The sequence below is a fragment of the Euprymna scolopes genome, chromosome 7, assembly GCF_053919585.1.
Source record: "Euprymna scolopes isolate OS-2025 chromosome 7, ASM5391958v1, whole genome shotgun sequence".
NCBI lineage: Eukaryota > Metazoa > Mollusca > Cephalopoda > Sepiida > Sepiolidae > Euprymna > Euprymna scolopes.
The window spans coordinates 153,418,586-153,434,883 of record NC_136488.1 but is presented as its reverse complement, the minus strand read 5'-3'; the positions used below and the strand labels follow the sequence as shown (position 1 = coordinate 153,434,883).

At 31.3% G+C, this 16,298-nt stretch overlaps 1 protein-coding gene across 2 annotated transcripts in view; it reads right to left on the bottom strand.

Moving 5' to 3' along the window:
• LOC145280197 (putative exonuclease GOR) overlaps window positions 1-16,298 on the bottom strand; it is a 210,008-nt gene that overhangs the window by 90,073 nt on the left and 103,637 nt on the right. For both annotated transcript variants that reach the window (XR_013868570.1, XM_080131966.1), the window contains exon 5: window positions 12,346-12,768. The gene's annotated coding sequence lies outside the window, so the exon portion shown is untranslated. The remainder of the gene's footprint in view (window positions 1-12,345; window positions 12,769-16,298) is intronic.

The following is a 16,298-nucleotide window of genomic DNA, read 5'->3' as shown; positions in this document are numbered from 1 at the left end:
AAAATAAACGAACATGAGAACTTATCTAGCAACAAATGAGAAAACTATAAGATAAAAAAGGGAAGGAAGATTATTAGAAAGGCAAGGAAAACAAACAAATAAATTTAAATCCTTAAGTGAAGAAATAATATTAGGTGAAACCGCGAGAAAGCACAGGCATAATCGTTCACGGTTGATAGTTTAAAGGCTTCCAAATCCCTTTCAACTGGTAGTTCACGAAATAAAGAACTTATTGCTCGCCTCCCTATGAGGGAGAACTTGACTCAAGGTCGGTTCAATGTGGGGGGAAAACCAGTTTCCCAAATGGGGGCGCTCGACCTAGCGGTTATCCTTTACGGAGATGGTCCCGACGTCCGCCTCGTTCTGAGTTCGGGGAGAGTCCGTCTGACGTAGGCGGTGTGGAGGCAGAAAATTACCCTAACCCTAAAATATGCGATATGTCACAGACAGATGCTTTTACAAATATTGTGAAACAAATCACAGAATTTTACAGGGTTAACTAACCACGTGGAACTATTCTAATCATGTGGACTGTTTTTTTTGTTTTTAAATTATTTGAACTGTTTATTTTGTAAAATTCCAATTATTTGAACTGTTGAATCATCAGAAATTTGAACTGTTTAAAATAAAAAAAAATAAAAAATTCTAATTATTGGAACGGGTTTTTTTCTCCTTAAGTTAACAACTGGGCACTTTATTGAAGGGGTAATTTTCTGCCTTGACACCGCCTACGTGAGACGGCCTCTCCCCGAGCTCAGAACGAGGCGGACGTTGGGACCATCTCCGTAAAGGTTATCCGACCTAGCCAACAAATATAGTTGCAGAGAACCGAAATGCTAAAGGAATTTAGCATACTTCAATTATTGCCCCAATAAGAATAACGTCAGTCTAAATAAATTGCTTATTACATGAAAGCACATTATTCTATGAGTAGAAGAGTAAATTCAGTTTAAACAATACAAAGAAAAACTTAAATTTAAACCTACCCAGTTATGTTAGCGGCATGAGGAGCGAGAAATCAACACCTTTTATGCTGGCAGGCGAACTGAAAGAGCGTGGATTCGAAAGGCCCGTCAACAAGTGGCTGAAGTCTCGTTGATGAGAATCGATAAACAGTTATTTTTCCATAAAATTAACCAAAACAATACCTAAAGTTCCTTAAATAGAGATATAGCGTGAAAGAAAGGAGAAAGAATAAAAAAAAAGGGAAAGTTTAAGATAACGTCACAGCAAACGAGAATCAAAAGTACGGTGACAAGTAAAATATGTCCCCAATAAAAAAGGTCCTTTTGCAAAACATGACACAAGTGGCAAAGACATAAAATGATATGTAATAGTCTAAAAACGTAAAACCTCCCCAAAAAGAATATACTGTAAGAAATTTCTTCCCTACACACCCTATGTCCTCCTCCCTGCAGATAGCAAATGAAATTCCACAAACAAAAGCCATACCTTTTAAAACTCAAATTTTATTCAAGATGTATCAGTAAATGAAAGTTCTTTGGTTCACAGTAAGTCCCTTGCAAAAACAGTGGCTGAATTTGCTATCCATACGTAGTGGAGCCTTTAGTTATGATTCTTCTGTGGGAATGTTAGTTTGGGGTTTCCTTAAACGGATGTCCATGGTGAACACGGCGTGAATGTTTGTCACCCAATATGGCATATTTTAGGACCTCGTGGTCTCTGGAAGAAATAGGAATAATTTCCTATAATCAAATATATCAAGCTGAACACTGTAGAATATCCACATTGGGTAACATAAGTTCAGCAATTATGTTGTCTCTGTATTTAGAGAAATGTCCTTCGTCCACCCACTGCATGGTGTCCAATGAAGGTAAAATCCTGGCACTCTATAACAGAGCACCGCTGTGAGTCTTTACAGTTCTGTGTTCATTGTTTGAGTTGAAAAATAAAAGCACGTGTAACAAAATTAGCGCCAAACTGGCGCATTCAAATTGAACCAATCAAAGACCGTCTAGCAAATCATGTTAGGCGGGCAAACAAAATGGCGTTGATTATGGAATTTTTCACAATAGATAATTTATCTGACATAGTAAATAGGAAAAAAATGGTTATCTGCTTTAAGAGGCAAGAATGGTCCGAAAATGAGGGATCATTGTATGTTAAATTTATGTGAAACTGATCTTTCATTCCAAATTTTTTTTTTCTTTCTGTCAAATTTTTCAATATATTCATATATAGTTGCATAAAAATAGGATTTCAAACCTTTTGGAGAGTGGCGAGGCAAATTGTTAATCTATAATAATGTCCTGCAATAATTTTATCTATTATGTCTTAATATGCAAATTTGTTTTTTTAATATACGGCAACAGTTTGAAGAGCATTTGTGATCAAAATTGTTGATTGTTTTTTACTTCTGATCTGTGGTGCAATGGGGAAAATAGCTTTTAATTTTATGAATTCTAAAACCCAAAACCTGCTTTCACTACCAATGTTGAAACCGTTTTCATCATAATCTAGTAGGGAGGGTAATGTCAGACGTTCATAAGAACAAAATATTTATTAACTGCAAAGAATTTTCCTTACATCGGAGTTTTCATAAGCAGAATTTCTTTCCAAGAATTTTCCATCTGTAAAATGTTACCACAAAAATGCTTCCGTATGGGTTACAACTTAGCCGTCTTCACGTTCAATGTCAACAGATATATTGTCATAAATAACTACTTTTATTAATTTTATTTATCATTTTCAATTCGTGCACAGTGCCTTACAACTTACAATCTATTCATTAACCCTTATCTTGAGCTTTGATAAGTACTGACTCTTCAGTAACAAATAAACGCATTACACATTAAAGTTTTCTATTAATTTCAGACATGATTATATAAACATTTATTGATTTCATTAATAATGATTCACTGGAGGAGATAATTGTAGAATTTAAACTAAGAAATACTTCCCCCCCCCCCACAGCAATTTACTTTTAAAGGATGCGAAAATAAAAATTTTCATGAAATGTTTTAGATTTATCAAACAAGTAATAAATATTGTTTTAAATCTAATATTTTTGGTGTGTGTGTAAGTTATTGATTTCAAATGCTCATGAAATGCTCTAGATATCAACAGTACTTAGCTACTAAAAAGAATGAGCCACCAACGAAAAAAAGGTGGGCTCTGCATTCTAATTTCATAAACTATATGCTGACATGTATACAGGTTGAATTTGGGTCAAATACTTTGACGGTTCCACTTCACTCATAAAATGGGGTGTCTATTCCGATCCGAAAGCCGTTCTTACCATGGCGAGGTTGGTCATGTCTATTCCATACAACGTTCTTAACACAAAGAGGTTAGGGATGTCTATTCCAAAATATGTTCTTAACATTAGGACGTTGGGGATTGACCAACAACAACCGTAGTTGATTTTTTTATGAAGAGCGGGCAAGCATCCCACTGGGCAACACCGGTTAACAAGTCCTGCTAGTGATCAATGTGGTCAAGCAATGTGAACTCTGGTCTGTACCAAAATAATCAAACATAGTTATAAACATGATTGAAAACATAACCTCCTCGGTGTAGGTAAAAACAGCTATAATTTTTTGGCGAGTCATATTGGTAGAATATAAATGACTCTACATGAGAAATATCAAGATTTAACAAACAAATCTATTAAGTTATACAGAATATTGAAGCAGTATTACAGAAAATGTTTGAAAAAAAAAAAGTTTGATTTTCTACAAATATTCTTGACTCTGAAATAGACTATAGATATCAAGTCCAATATAATAAAGAATTTAATTGGAAATAAAATATTTGTATGTTAATTGGTTTGGGGTTCTACTAGGGTTTTACGTAAGTCATCATGTTGTATTTGAATGATTGTCAGCCATCTTTAAATATGGCTGGCGTTCTCGCACATGCACAAGATTTATGCTTGTGAAAAATAGTATAATGTTCAGGAGTCTGACATTCATTTGGCACCATCTTTTCTTCCGCAAAAAGTCACAGAATCAAAAATCTAAAAGGATTTTGACCTTTGGGCCCATAGAAATAGCATAGTCCATATTTTGCATAAGTATCAAAAATATACATTAAAGAAAAATGGAGAGTGTAAGGAGATTATATAGCGATATAATTACAAATATTTGTAAATATTTTCGCCTTAAAAACATATTTTATGAAGTTTTAGAGGTTTTGATTAAATACGGAATGTCCAAAGCATTTTAATAGAATGTGCTTTGGTGAACTTCAAGCACTCAATATAAATATCACTCGACTAAACCGACAAGCAGCAACATCCCACCCTTACACTATAGAGATCCCTAGATGTTGAAATTCCTTTTGCTCAAATAGTTTCTTCCTTCAAACTTTAAGACTCTGAAATTCCCTCCCAGGTTCCTGTTTTCCTGACTGTACACACATGCACAAGTTCAAGTGTAATGTGAACAGACATCTGACTGCTCAACTCCCTACAAATTTGATTGCACAAAGTAGCCTCTTATGTCAAAGTGGCACTGTGCCTTGTTTTGGAGACTTCATTGTAATCCCAAAGTTATAGAAGCAGTCTGTTGATCAGTCATAAAAATTTAGAAGAAAAGATGAAGAAGGTTACATCTGAAGAACCATCAGGTATCGTTGCAGCAATGTTTAATCATAGTAATCCAAAATGATAAAATAAACAAAACGGATTTTAAGATTTTGGTAGAAGAGTGTGAAAAAAATAATTGGGGGGGGGGGAGAATGAATTTTAACTGAAAGGGAAAGGATGTATTTATGCAAATTAAACTCCAAACAAAACAAACATTTTTATATATATATATCTTTAAATAAGATACGCGGAAGATTCTCTAGAGCCGTTTCGGCCATCACTCATCAGGAGGAAATCGATAGCGTAACAAAATATTATCTCAAAAGTTTAGAGAGTTCTAAAGGGGAACTATTGACTGTGCCAAAAGTACGGGGACAAACTAAAATTAAATTTATTTTCGTTTAAAAACGATTAAAATATTGGCACAACGAGGGGAGAAAAGAAAAAGTGGAACACCTTGCTTATGGATTTTGGGGAGACCATACATTCTGGGACGTTGTGACCTAGAGGGTCTAATCCTGTCATAGACGTCCTTGCAAAAAACATTCTTTTTAAATAGTGCAAGTAGACGCCTTTGCATTTTGACTTCGTTCTTGACTGATAATACTTGCAAGAACAAGGCCAAAATACGCTATTTAAAAAGAATGTTTTTTGCAAGGACGTCTATGACAGGATTAGACCCTCTGGGTCACAACGTCCCAGAATGTATGGTCTCCCCAAAATCAATAAGCAAGTTGTTCCATACCGTTGGATGAGACTATACGTATATGTACCGACGTGCTGTATGGTGGTCGCCTGACCGCTCCATGGTTTTCTAAAGAGATTCTTATTGAACTCGTTTTAATGTGTACAAAATCTGTGGAGTTTAGTTTTTGTGATATCATGTATTGTCAGGTTGACGGCGTTTCAATGGGGAGTCTGTTGGCCCCAAGTTTAGCAGATATTTTTGTTGGATATTATGAATCCATTCTGTTTAACTCTATAACAAAACCCACTACATATTTCAGATATATGTTGACAACACTTTTACTATTTTTCCATCGCAAGGTAAAGCGTCAACATTTTTAATAGGTTGAATTCTTTGCATGGGGCTCTAACTTTCACTATGGGAAGTGAGAAAGATAATTCACTTCCCTTCTTGGATGTTCTTGTCGAACGACAACGGGTGGATGTGGGTGGGGGTCTTTCTCACTACAATTTGTAGGAAGCCGACATTTACTGGCCTATATGTGAACTGGTTGTCTTTTTTACCAGTACATAGAGCCCTCATGATTTGTTCACCTAACAGACTAGAGGCCGAACTCGATAAGATCAGGGAAATATTCATCAATAATGGTTATCCTGTTGACCTTATTGATGACTGTATTTTCAAAAAGGCTGTGGATTTTAAATCCCTTAAAATGTTTGGACCTTTGAAATGCCCGGTTTATTTAAAATTACCGTGGATTGGGGATAAGAGTAATAGACTTTTCAAACAGATTCGCAGAAGTATTTACCACTGCTTCTATTCTGTGTTGTTGCTTTTGGTATATACTACGAGACCTGTTTTTCCTTCTTTTCACAAGGATAGTTTGCCTTACATCCAAAATAGCAATATTGTGTATCAATTTAAATGCCAGGGCGATGCTGGTTATGTTGGGCGAACATCCTTGCATCTTTTGACTCGTATAAACCAGCACGTTCCATCTTAGATCAGACATGGGAGGATGGGATCTGGTAGTCTCCCTCCTTCTGCAGCCTTGGACTCTGCTATTGGCCAGCATTTGGTTGACAATCCGTGCTGTGCTGATAGATATAAAATCGAATGGTTCAAGGTGCTACATACAGCGGACTCCAGAAACCATTTAAACATTTTGGAGTCTGTCTCTATCGCGGTGCGTAAACCTTCTTTATGCCTGCAAAAAGAAACGGCGAACGCATTGTTTCTCTTTGGGGAACTTTGAATCTTTTCTCCCGCCTTTTTTTTTTTTTTTTCTCCCCTCGTTGTGCCTATAAAGTTTAATTTTACTTTGTCCCCGTACTTTTGACACATTCAATAGTTGCCCATTAGAACTCTTTCAACTTTCGAGATAATCTTATTTTGTTACACTATCGATTTCCTCCTAATGAGATGATAGCCGAAAGAGCTCTAGAGAATCTTCCACATATTTTATTTAAAGCTTTATACAAATTTTGTACCTCCAAACATTTAAATATATAAATTTTATTTAGAAAAAAAATAATTTTCATCACGGTGAATAAGTCAAGACTCAGTGATTGTCTCCTGTCTGTGTCAAAAGCACTAAATTATTTTTATTTTTTATGAAAATTCTATTTGATTATTTTTCATAATTTTCGGTGTACAGCATTACTTTTCTATACCAAGTAAGTACCTCATACATTTTTGATGCTATGTTTAGACTGAGACGATCTGAATTTTGATTCTTATCCAGAATGCCCTTTTTGGAGAGCTAGACTTTCCCCACATTGCCTAACTGTTTCCTTATGAGGAGACGAGTTCATTTATTATTTTAAAACCAATATCAACAGTACAGATAGATGAAATTTTAATAGTTTTGTAATTTTAAATATATACCTATTTTATTTTTAACTCAGGAGTCATCACTTATGAAGGCCAAAAAGACACTCAAGGATGGTTGATAAAATTCGTGGATTGTCAGTTGTAAGATGAAGAATCTTATGAAAGGATTGAAAATCATAAATGGACACAGTTTGAATTCGTATGAGAACAGTTCATGGCAAGTATAAAGTATTTGAACGTATAAAAATTACATAAAACTACAATGTAAAAAGATTAGCTAATTATGCAAAGCACAATTCAAATATTAGTTTATCACCAGAAAACAAAAATAAAGAAATTATTCTGGAAACATTCTATGTTTCATGAGTGAATTTAGTGAAAAAGTTAAAATTTAGATTGAAAAAAAAGAAATCATTAAAAAAAAAAAAAGGTTTTCGGCTAAATGTTAATTTTTGATGTTTGTCTGTAAGATTCAGAACATTAACTTTTAATTTTCTATTTTTATTTAATTCCAAATTTATTTCAATAATTCATAAGCACCAACTTTTCAGATTATAAATTATTTTAAACAAAGGTATTAATGGTTCCTCTACTTGATTTTATAAACTAGTGTTTAGTTCCTGCAAATCATATTTACAAAACACGTTTATGGTTAACTTGTCTAGAAAACTCACTTAAAAATTGAACAAGTCTATTAAAAAAAAAAAAAAAAAAAAAAAGGGTTATAACCTGAAAACTTAGTGCTAAATCATAGTAATAAAAAACTATTTAAAAACAAAATGGATTTTAGAGTGAAGGTGGAAGAAGAGTAAAACAATTGGAGGGGGGGTATGATAAAAAGAAGTATTTTAATTGAAAGCAAGAGGATGTATGCATGCACAGTAAGATCAAAAGAGAAAAAAAAAACCATTTTACGTATAAAAGATTTATTTACAAAAATATTTTTACAATTTTTTTTTTTTTCTTTTTAATTTTTTGCGTTGTTTCTGTTTGACGATTTTTTAAATTCAATGGAAGTTATTTTTGAGCTACCTTCTTTAAAATAATATAAAATATTTTTTGAGGAAGAGTGTAAAGATCAAAAAAATTGTATGGAATCTACACGAATGAAACATTATTCTTATGATGTAAAAAAAAAAAAAAAAATGGAAGGAAATAAGGGAAAAAATGTTGGATATAATATTACTGTGTTTTAAAGTCAGAAAAGAGACAATACAAAACACATGTTAAAAATTACACAAAACTAGAAGTTGTCTAATCGATTTTTTTTTAGTTAGTATAAACGTCTCCAATTTAGAAAAAAGTGAATATAATTCGTTTTTTGGGGTTAAATGATGTTGTGGATGAGTGATTGTTTTGGTAATTGTAAAATGATCGTGTTCGAGTTTTTCTTGTATTTTTATTTATTTTTTTTAACAAAAAGAAAATTGATTGGTAAAAGTGGCTTGTTTAAAATGGATGAGTACTTTTTTTGTATTGCACAGTTTTTGTGGAGAAAGTGAAACCATTCGGCTTGATTGAAGATGACAGTGTAAAGAATGTTATTCGTTTTCTCGAGCGATTCATCAGATGCAGATATTTCATTGTGATACAAGGTCTTTTCTCAAGAATTTCAGGTTAGTCAAAAATGTTTTCTAATAAAAGGAAAATGGATTTATATTCTTGAAAATTCAAGATGCTGCCATAATTCCGATACTGTCCAAATCAAAAATGTTATTCTGCAGTTGAGTAAAACTGACAAATTTGATTTGAGTAGAAAAAAACCATAAAGGTAAGAAAAATTCCTGTAATCAATGCAATTTATATTGAGCATCTATTAATACTTTAGTAATTGATAAGTGATAGAATTTCCTCAAGTCTCCTTCTTAATTTACATGGAGTATAATAATTTTCTATGGCTTCCTGCTGCAGTTGATAATGGACTAATTTCATTGCTGCAATGGCATCTTCTTTACTGTCATGACCATCGGCTGAAAAACAAAACCAAGACAAGGGATTACATTGTGACTCTTAGAAAGTTTTAAAGAATTTTCAAGCATTTAAACTATTGAATAGAGAGTCATTTATGGCTTTAACATTCTTAGCAAATCTTCATATATTGAAAGTTTTGAATGCAATAAATACAGTGTTGAATATACTTACGATTATCCTGGATTTTCATTTGGAGATGATCTTGTGCCAATTTTTTCAGTCCTGTCTTATACGAGTTTCCCGACAAGCGTGCGTACAGAACTGACGTATCAACCACGTTACTGTGGACGATCTAAAGAAAAATAAAAAGTATTAAATCAATGCTAAAAGATTCAAGGAATCACATATTTAACAATGCATGAATAGAAAGAATGCCTCCTCTGCTTTAAATTAATCCATTCAAAATAAATTCTTGTTTTAAAAAGGAAAAGAAAGCTTAATTTACAATGTGTACTTTGTAGGAGGATGTAAAAAAGGTTCTTAATTAGACTATAATTTCTCAATGCTTACCTTAAGGGACCTCAAATCGCATTCTAAACTATGTCCAACAAGGATCGTATGTGCAGAGATATACTGTAAAAGTTGATCCTGTACATCTCTCAACAATGTAGTTACGTTTTTTAGATCTGATTCTTGAATTCCACTAAATCTAAAAGAAAAAAAAATGTACACATTTACAAAAAATTATAACCTTTTGATTGGAGTGTCAGATTTACATAATATCAGCTAAAACCCATTTTAATCTAATGAACATGGGGGGGCAGGGTTAATACACTTTTTAACCATATTAGTGCTTAAAATATTGTGTGTGGTAAAATACACTGTCATATTCATATGCAAATCTTTCAATTATTTCGATGAATGATATTTCAAATGCGTTGAAATTCAGAGTCCATATATTTTTCATGTCCATGATATTTATAAATGAAAGAATAACATAAAAACAAATTAGCTGAAGGTAATTACCGCGTACTATAATCCAATATTTGATTATCTGGCTTGACGAACGTTTCATAAACAACATCACATTCCGAATTGATGAGCGTTACTTGAGCAACTTCCATGCCAGCTGTAGTATAGATCTGTTAAATAGTGGAAAAGAAAAAGTTATGAATTTCAAGTCTGATACAAAAAACTTGCTGAACTTTTGAGATAGGCAATTATTTCAAATGGGATGACTATACTCCTTTTAATATGATCACAAAGCACAAATAGGTTTGAGGTTTGGTTTATCAATTTACAATGCAGTTTTATGTTATTAAATGCAATTAATTGAATAAAAGTTGCTGATTTACTCAAAGCTAGGTACAAAATTTTTGGGGGAAAGATTGTGTTATGGTGAGACAAGATTTAAAAAAATAACTTACCGGCTCACAATCCAGAGAAAAAACCTGCAGATGCATATGTGACATTGGATAGAAAACTGTGTTTTTGTATCCTGATGTGTCAAATTTATTATTGTGATGAACATGATACTGAAAATAAAGTGGGAATGCAATTACCATTAAGCATAGAAATTTAGCAAATAAGTTAATTTATACTTTATAAAAAAAAAAAACTAAAAGGAATTAGTAAATAATCACAATTAAAATTATAAATTAAAACAATGATAAAATTACAACAACAAATCAATAAAAAATAATTATTTACAACTATACAATATGCATTAAATAAAAATATTGCATTTGTCCAGAATTCCCTCTACATACCTGTGACAGAAAGAAAATATTTTATTCTAATAATCACATAAATTCATCAAATAGTATTGTTTTTATAAATCAAATTTTATTAACCGATTAATGGGAATTTGTAGGCATTACAACAAAAATCTCGCAAGTTTGAATTATGTTAAGTTATTTTGTTTGTTTCTTGACTGTTTTTAAAATGGCATCGCGAGATATTTATTCCTTAGCTAGCCATAAAATATAATTTTTTGTTTTAAAATAAATCTACTTACACAATTAGTGATTTTTGGGATATGCTATTCTCTTTCTGACATGGTTATGTAAAACAAATATAGTCCTTTGTATATTTTTTAACATAGGCAAAATTTTGAACAAGAATCAAAATGTTTACTTACTGGAGCAACTGTACATCCTATGGAGTTAACTTTTCCATTGCAACATTTATAATGCTTCTCAAAACTATTTCCACCTGGAAAAAACAAAGATTTTATGCATTAAAATTAAGGATACATAAATTGTATAAAAATTAGAATGGTCACCATTAAAAATAAATATCAATTATTCTAACCATGATAAAATTGTTATCTACAATTCATTATGAATAGTATGCATTCAAAATTAATTTGAATGAAATAAATGTAAACAATTATATTTTCAATGAATTTTCTTTAAATACTTTAGATATACACCTGAACGATGTTGGGTAAACATGGCTAGTATTATATGTTGAAAGAGAAAAGTATAAAAACAAAGACTTACATTGTTTTGTGGCCAATTTTGCCCAGTGGTATGAGCAAATGTTTTCAAATGTGTTGGAACAGCGAACACAACGTCTTGCATCATCTTTGAGAAAAAAAAAGGAGAAAGGGGTGTTTATTTTCATATCTAATCACTGAAAACCATAGAAAATTTATAGAAAAATGTTTTGATATTTACTGGCAAAATACTCTTCGTTTGTTCTTTCAGAATGATAGAATTTTGTATTTCCTGTACCATCAGGACGGGGGAAATGGTTTTCTCGTAGCTCTTTTTCGGTTAATACATAAGACTCTAATCTTAGATACAATTCAATACCTGCAATAGAAGACAATAAGTTTTGATAAATAATAGTACATTCTTAAAAACTTAATAAGTAAATATTTTGATTCTTGTTCAAAATTCATCCTAGTTTTAATTTTATAAAAAAAATCATCTTATGCAATTAATAAGAATTCATAGGTATTACATAAAATTAGAAGTATATAATAATTAAAAATAAAAAAAAAACTGAAAACAGACCTATTATTGAGTAAACAATAAAATATGGCTTCCATAATAATTATATTGGATGACAGCATTTATTTTTGAATAATGAAATATCAATATTTTTACTTTTGTTGAAAAAAAAAAAAAAATTTTTTAATGGAAGCGAGTTTGTGCCAGAATATGTAGAGTAAATTTTGTTTTTAATTTTTTTGTTAAATATCTTGTTATTGTAAAGTCACATGATATTTTTCTTTCAATAAGAGAAAAAAAATACTGATTTCTAGCTATTTACAAACATATTTAAAGCAAGATAGACAAAAATTACCCCCTCAAAAAAAAATTTAAAAAAATACTAATAATGAAGGATAACAAACCGGTCAGTTGACGTGTCACTTTCTGCATTATTGGAACTAACGGAAGAGTCTTTTCCTGGTGCATTCGGCTAGTTATATTGCGTAATATTTGAATCCTGTTTATAACATTCTCCAAGCTTTCAATATTGAATTTACAATTCATAAGTAGTGCGCTCACCTCCGTAGCAGCCTAATGGGAATGAATAATAAAAAGAGGTAAATATATTAAAATTTTCAAATAAAAGAAATGTTATCAATATATTTCTTAAAAACAAACAAAAAATGACATTTTTAATTCATAAAATTCTCAAAATAGCTTACCATTCTAGATGCCATAAGTTGAGAAGTACCATTTTCAATGTACTCCTCAGCAACAAATGTGGTACATATATTGCGGAAATCTTGTGGTAATATTTTGCCTACTAGGTCAGAAAAATACAATTTCTGCGAAGAAAAATAGGTTTTGTTAAAATATGTCAGCACTTATACTCTAATAGTAAGAATTTTTGTTTGTGACATCATTTCAAGAATAAAACGAAGTCACATAAGCATTAAACATGTAAAAGTATAAAATAAACTTTTAACATTTAACAAATGATATCAACCGAAGAGTTAGATTCTTTTTTTTTTCCGAGGGTTTCATTTAAAACTTGACAAACACTTGTAATATATATCATCGTATAATAATTAGCTCACTGTGATTGACATTAAAAATATTTAAAATGTTTAAATTCAGTGTTATTTCTCGCGGTTGATGGTAGCTAATCGAGCCACAAATGGCTCGTGTTGCCGAGTTCGAATCTATCGACTGGTGTTAATCGTGACACCCTGCACTGGAGATTCCCGAAAGGCTGAAACACTAGTGTCTGTAGGTATTTAATTATTATAGTAAAAAAAAAAATATATATATGATTATATGTAAGCCCCCTTCAAGAATACTTAAGGATGGCTACTGTCTGTGGAATAACTAACTTTGTGGCGAGGTTCGTATCTCATGACCGGCAGGAATTGTCACAACCTACGCTGATGATTGCATAAGCATTAAACAATAGTGTCTGTAGGTATAAAAAATAATTATTGTTAAATTATATACAAAACATATTCAAGTTGATAAAAATTGTAACATTTTATAAAGTTGAAGAGTTTAAAGACTTAAAAAATATTTCACATTAATCGTTATAAAATATTTTTCTTTATCAAAATGAAACTACTTGATCAATTTACATGAATTTGGGAATATGACGTTTTCCAGTCCATGACGAATACATCAAAGATTTTTCAGTATTTTTTTTAATTATTAGGTTGAATTCTAAATACCAACTAAATATCCATTTCTAAAAACATTAAAAATAAAAGCAATGTTTGTGCAAGGTCCACACTCGTCAAGTGCCAATATTTTATTAAAAATAAATATCTATTTATAAAAAGATTAAAAATAAATGAGCAATTTTGCCTCTTTTTTTTCTTAGTACTTATACAGTTTAATTAAGACATTAAAAAATGAAAATATCGAAAACAGGTTATATTGTACGTTTCTGTTATGGAAGGAAGTCCTCCGGAAAAAAATTCCACTTAATATCATCAAGTAATTTCTTATTTACAGCGAAAAAACTATTGATACAGAGCAAAAGGTTCGATTTTTAGGAAAAAAGCTAATATTAAAGATGGGATGTAGTGTGGTGGAGTTATCTCCCCGTAGTGATTTCCAGATGTCTATTTCGAATTGTTAGTTTTAAATTAAAACAATGTAATTAATATAAAATATATTTTAATATTGAAAGTAAGCACTTGATTAAATAAAATAAACGAACAAAATATACATTTTTTGGCAAGACTGTAGTTTAGGTGGAAAAATAATCTCGACCCCTTTATCACATAAAAGGAACTAATTTCCCTAATCACCGGTACGTTACCATGTCAATAATATGGTATTTCAGAAGTTTTTTTGAAAACTTAAAGAAGACCAACTTTTTACTTATTTATTTTAAACCGTTTCACGATCTTTTTTTCACAATATCTTTTTCTCTCATTTTTTACTTCTTTATTTTAAACAACATTTTTTAATTTTAAACAGAACATTTCACGATATCTTAAGCACCTATTTTAGTACGGTAACAAAAATCACGTGATTCAATTTTTAATTAAAAAAAATATTGTTTAAACTTAAACTTTAAAAAGTCTGATAATTATTTCTATTTATGTATTGTTTATCATTAAGGTACTAGTGTAGAGAGTGATCCGGACGTAAATAATAACGTTATTATTTAAAAAGCCATTCTTAACATGGGGAAGGGAGGGTGTTTTGTGCCTATTCTATACTTTAACCTTACAATTGAATAATAATAATAAAAAAAAAAATATAAAACTTTAATTAAACTTGGAAATACGATTTAAAATTAGCGCGGATCACTCTCTGCACTAGCACCTTCATTAAAAAAAAGTATTCATTGTGTACAAAAAAAAACAACAAAAAAAAAAACGGAACATATAAGACATTTAAATATGAATAGAACTTTTCATAATTGTAACACCTTTTTTTATTTTAATTAAACGCAATATAAATAGAAGTTTTTCGTAAGTTCTTTTCAAAAACAACTTCTGAAATACCTATATTATTGTTTATATATTATTGACATGGTACCGGTGATTAGGGAAATTAGTTTCTTTTATGCGATAAAGAGTTCGAGATTATTTTTCCACCTAAACTACAGTCTTGCCCATTTTTTAGAAAGTATATTATTTAGTTACGGGCAAAAATGGACGAGCTAGTTTTGAAAGCCGATTTATCATAATTTTTTTGGAGGTTGTCGACTACTTTTTGATTGTATTTGAAAGATTAAGGACTAAACTTAATTTCCAAAAGGAAAAAATATTTGTACACATGGGGGGGGGGGAGTTATGAAAATGTGTTCACGGCGAGCTACCCAATTCAGCTAAATTTTGAAGTTAAATAAATTCATTGTAAAAAATCCTTTAAAAGATAAATATTAGTTTTCTGGGTCTATTTCAAAGATAATTAGTAAAGTTCTAAGATATTGAATTAAATCTAAAAAAAAAAAACACCTTGTTTGTACAAAACATAAATTAATTAGTCCAAAACCGAGTGATTCTGGCGTTCGCAGAATGCAATAAACTACATTTTGTAAACACGAAAATTACGAAGGCCCAAAATATGTCATGTAATTAAAAGTTCTTTTATTTTTTTGATTCGTTTTAAAATTGTAAACAAATCAAAACGGCCTTTTCAAGGTATTCACATTAAAACAAAATGATCGGACGAACGAATAATATATTTAAAAAAAAAATGACCAAAACCAACAAACGAAACCTGCGTATGTTAAAATAAAAAAAAAAAAACACGTGCGTGTTTTAAATTACTAATTGTTAATTTAGATATTCACAGTAAAAATGCTGGTGCTACCAGATCAGGCTGTCTACTGACTTCCTGAGATGAAACGCACCTACATAGATGTCTTTGTTTTTTTATTCCCTTTTGCAAAACTTAGTCATGTTCTGCGAAAACAAAAACAAAAACAACATTCTCCTCCCCTTCCCCTCCCTCGTTTTCTTTTTCCTTCACCTCCTCACCCCTTTTTTTTTTTTTTTTTTTTTTTTTGCCTAGTTGGTAGGGCGATAGAACATACCAACTGCCCCCCTGCCGAGGGTAAAAATCCTTCAATGGGACCACCAGTTGACCGTTGGTGGCAACCCGTAATGCATTAAGAACGGGATCCTGGTGGTTGAGTGGAACATGCCTAGGAAATAATAACATGATACTACAACACACCACTTTGGCCCTTACTAGGCTAGACGGGAGGTTGGATAGGCCCGATCCAATCAATCGGTTGGTCATGACAAGCACTAATTCAGACAATCCAAACAAAAACACACTAACACTCAACATAAACAATAAACTGAGTTAATAAGCGATGGCTGAAGGGTCAATCAAGCTGGGAAAAAGGTAACCATCAGGA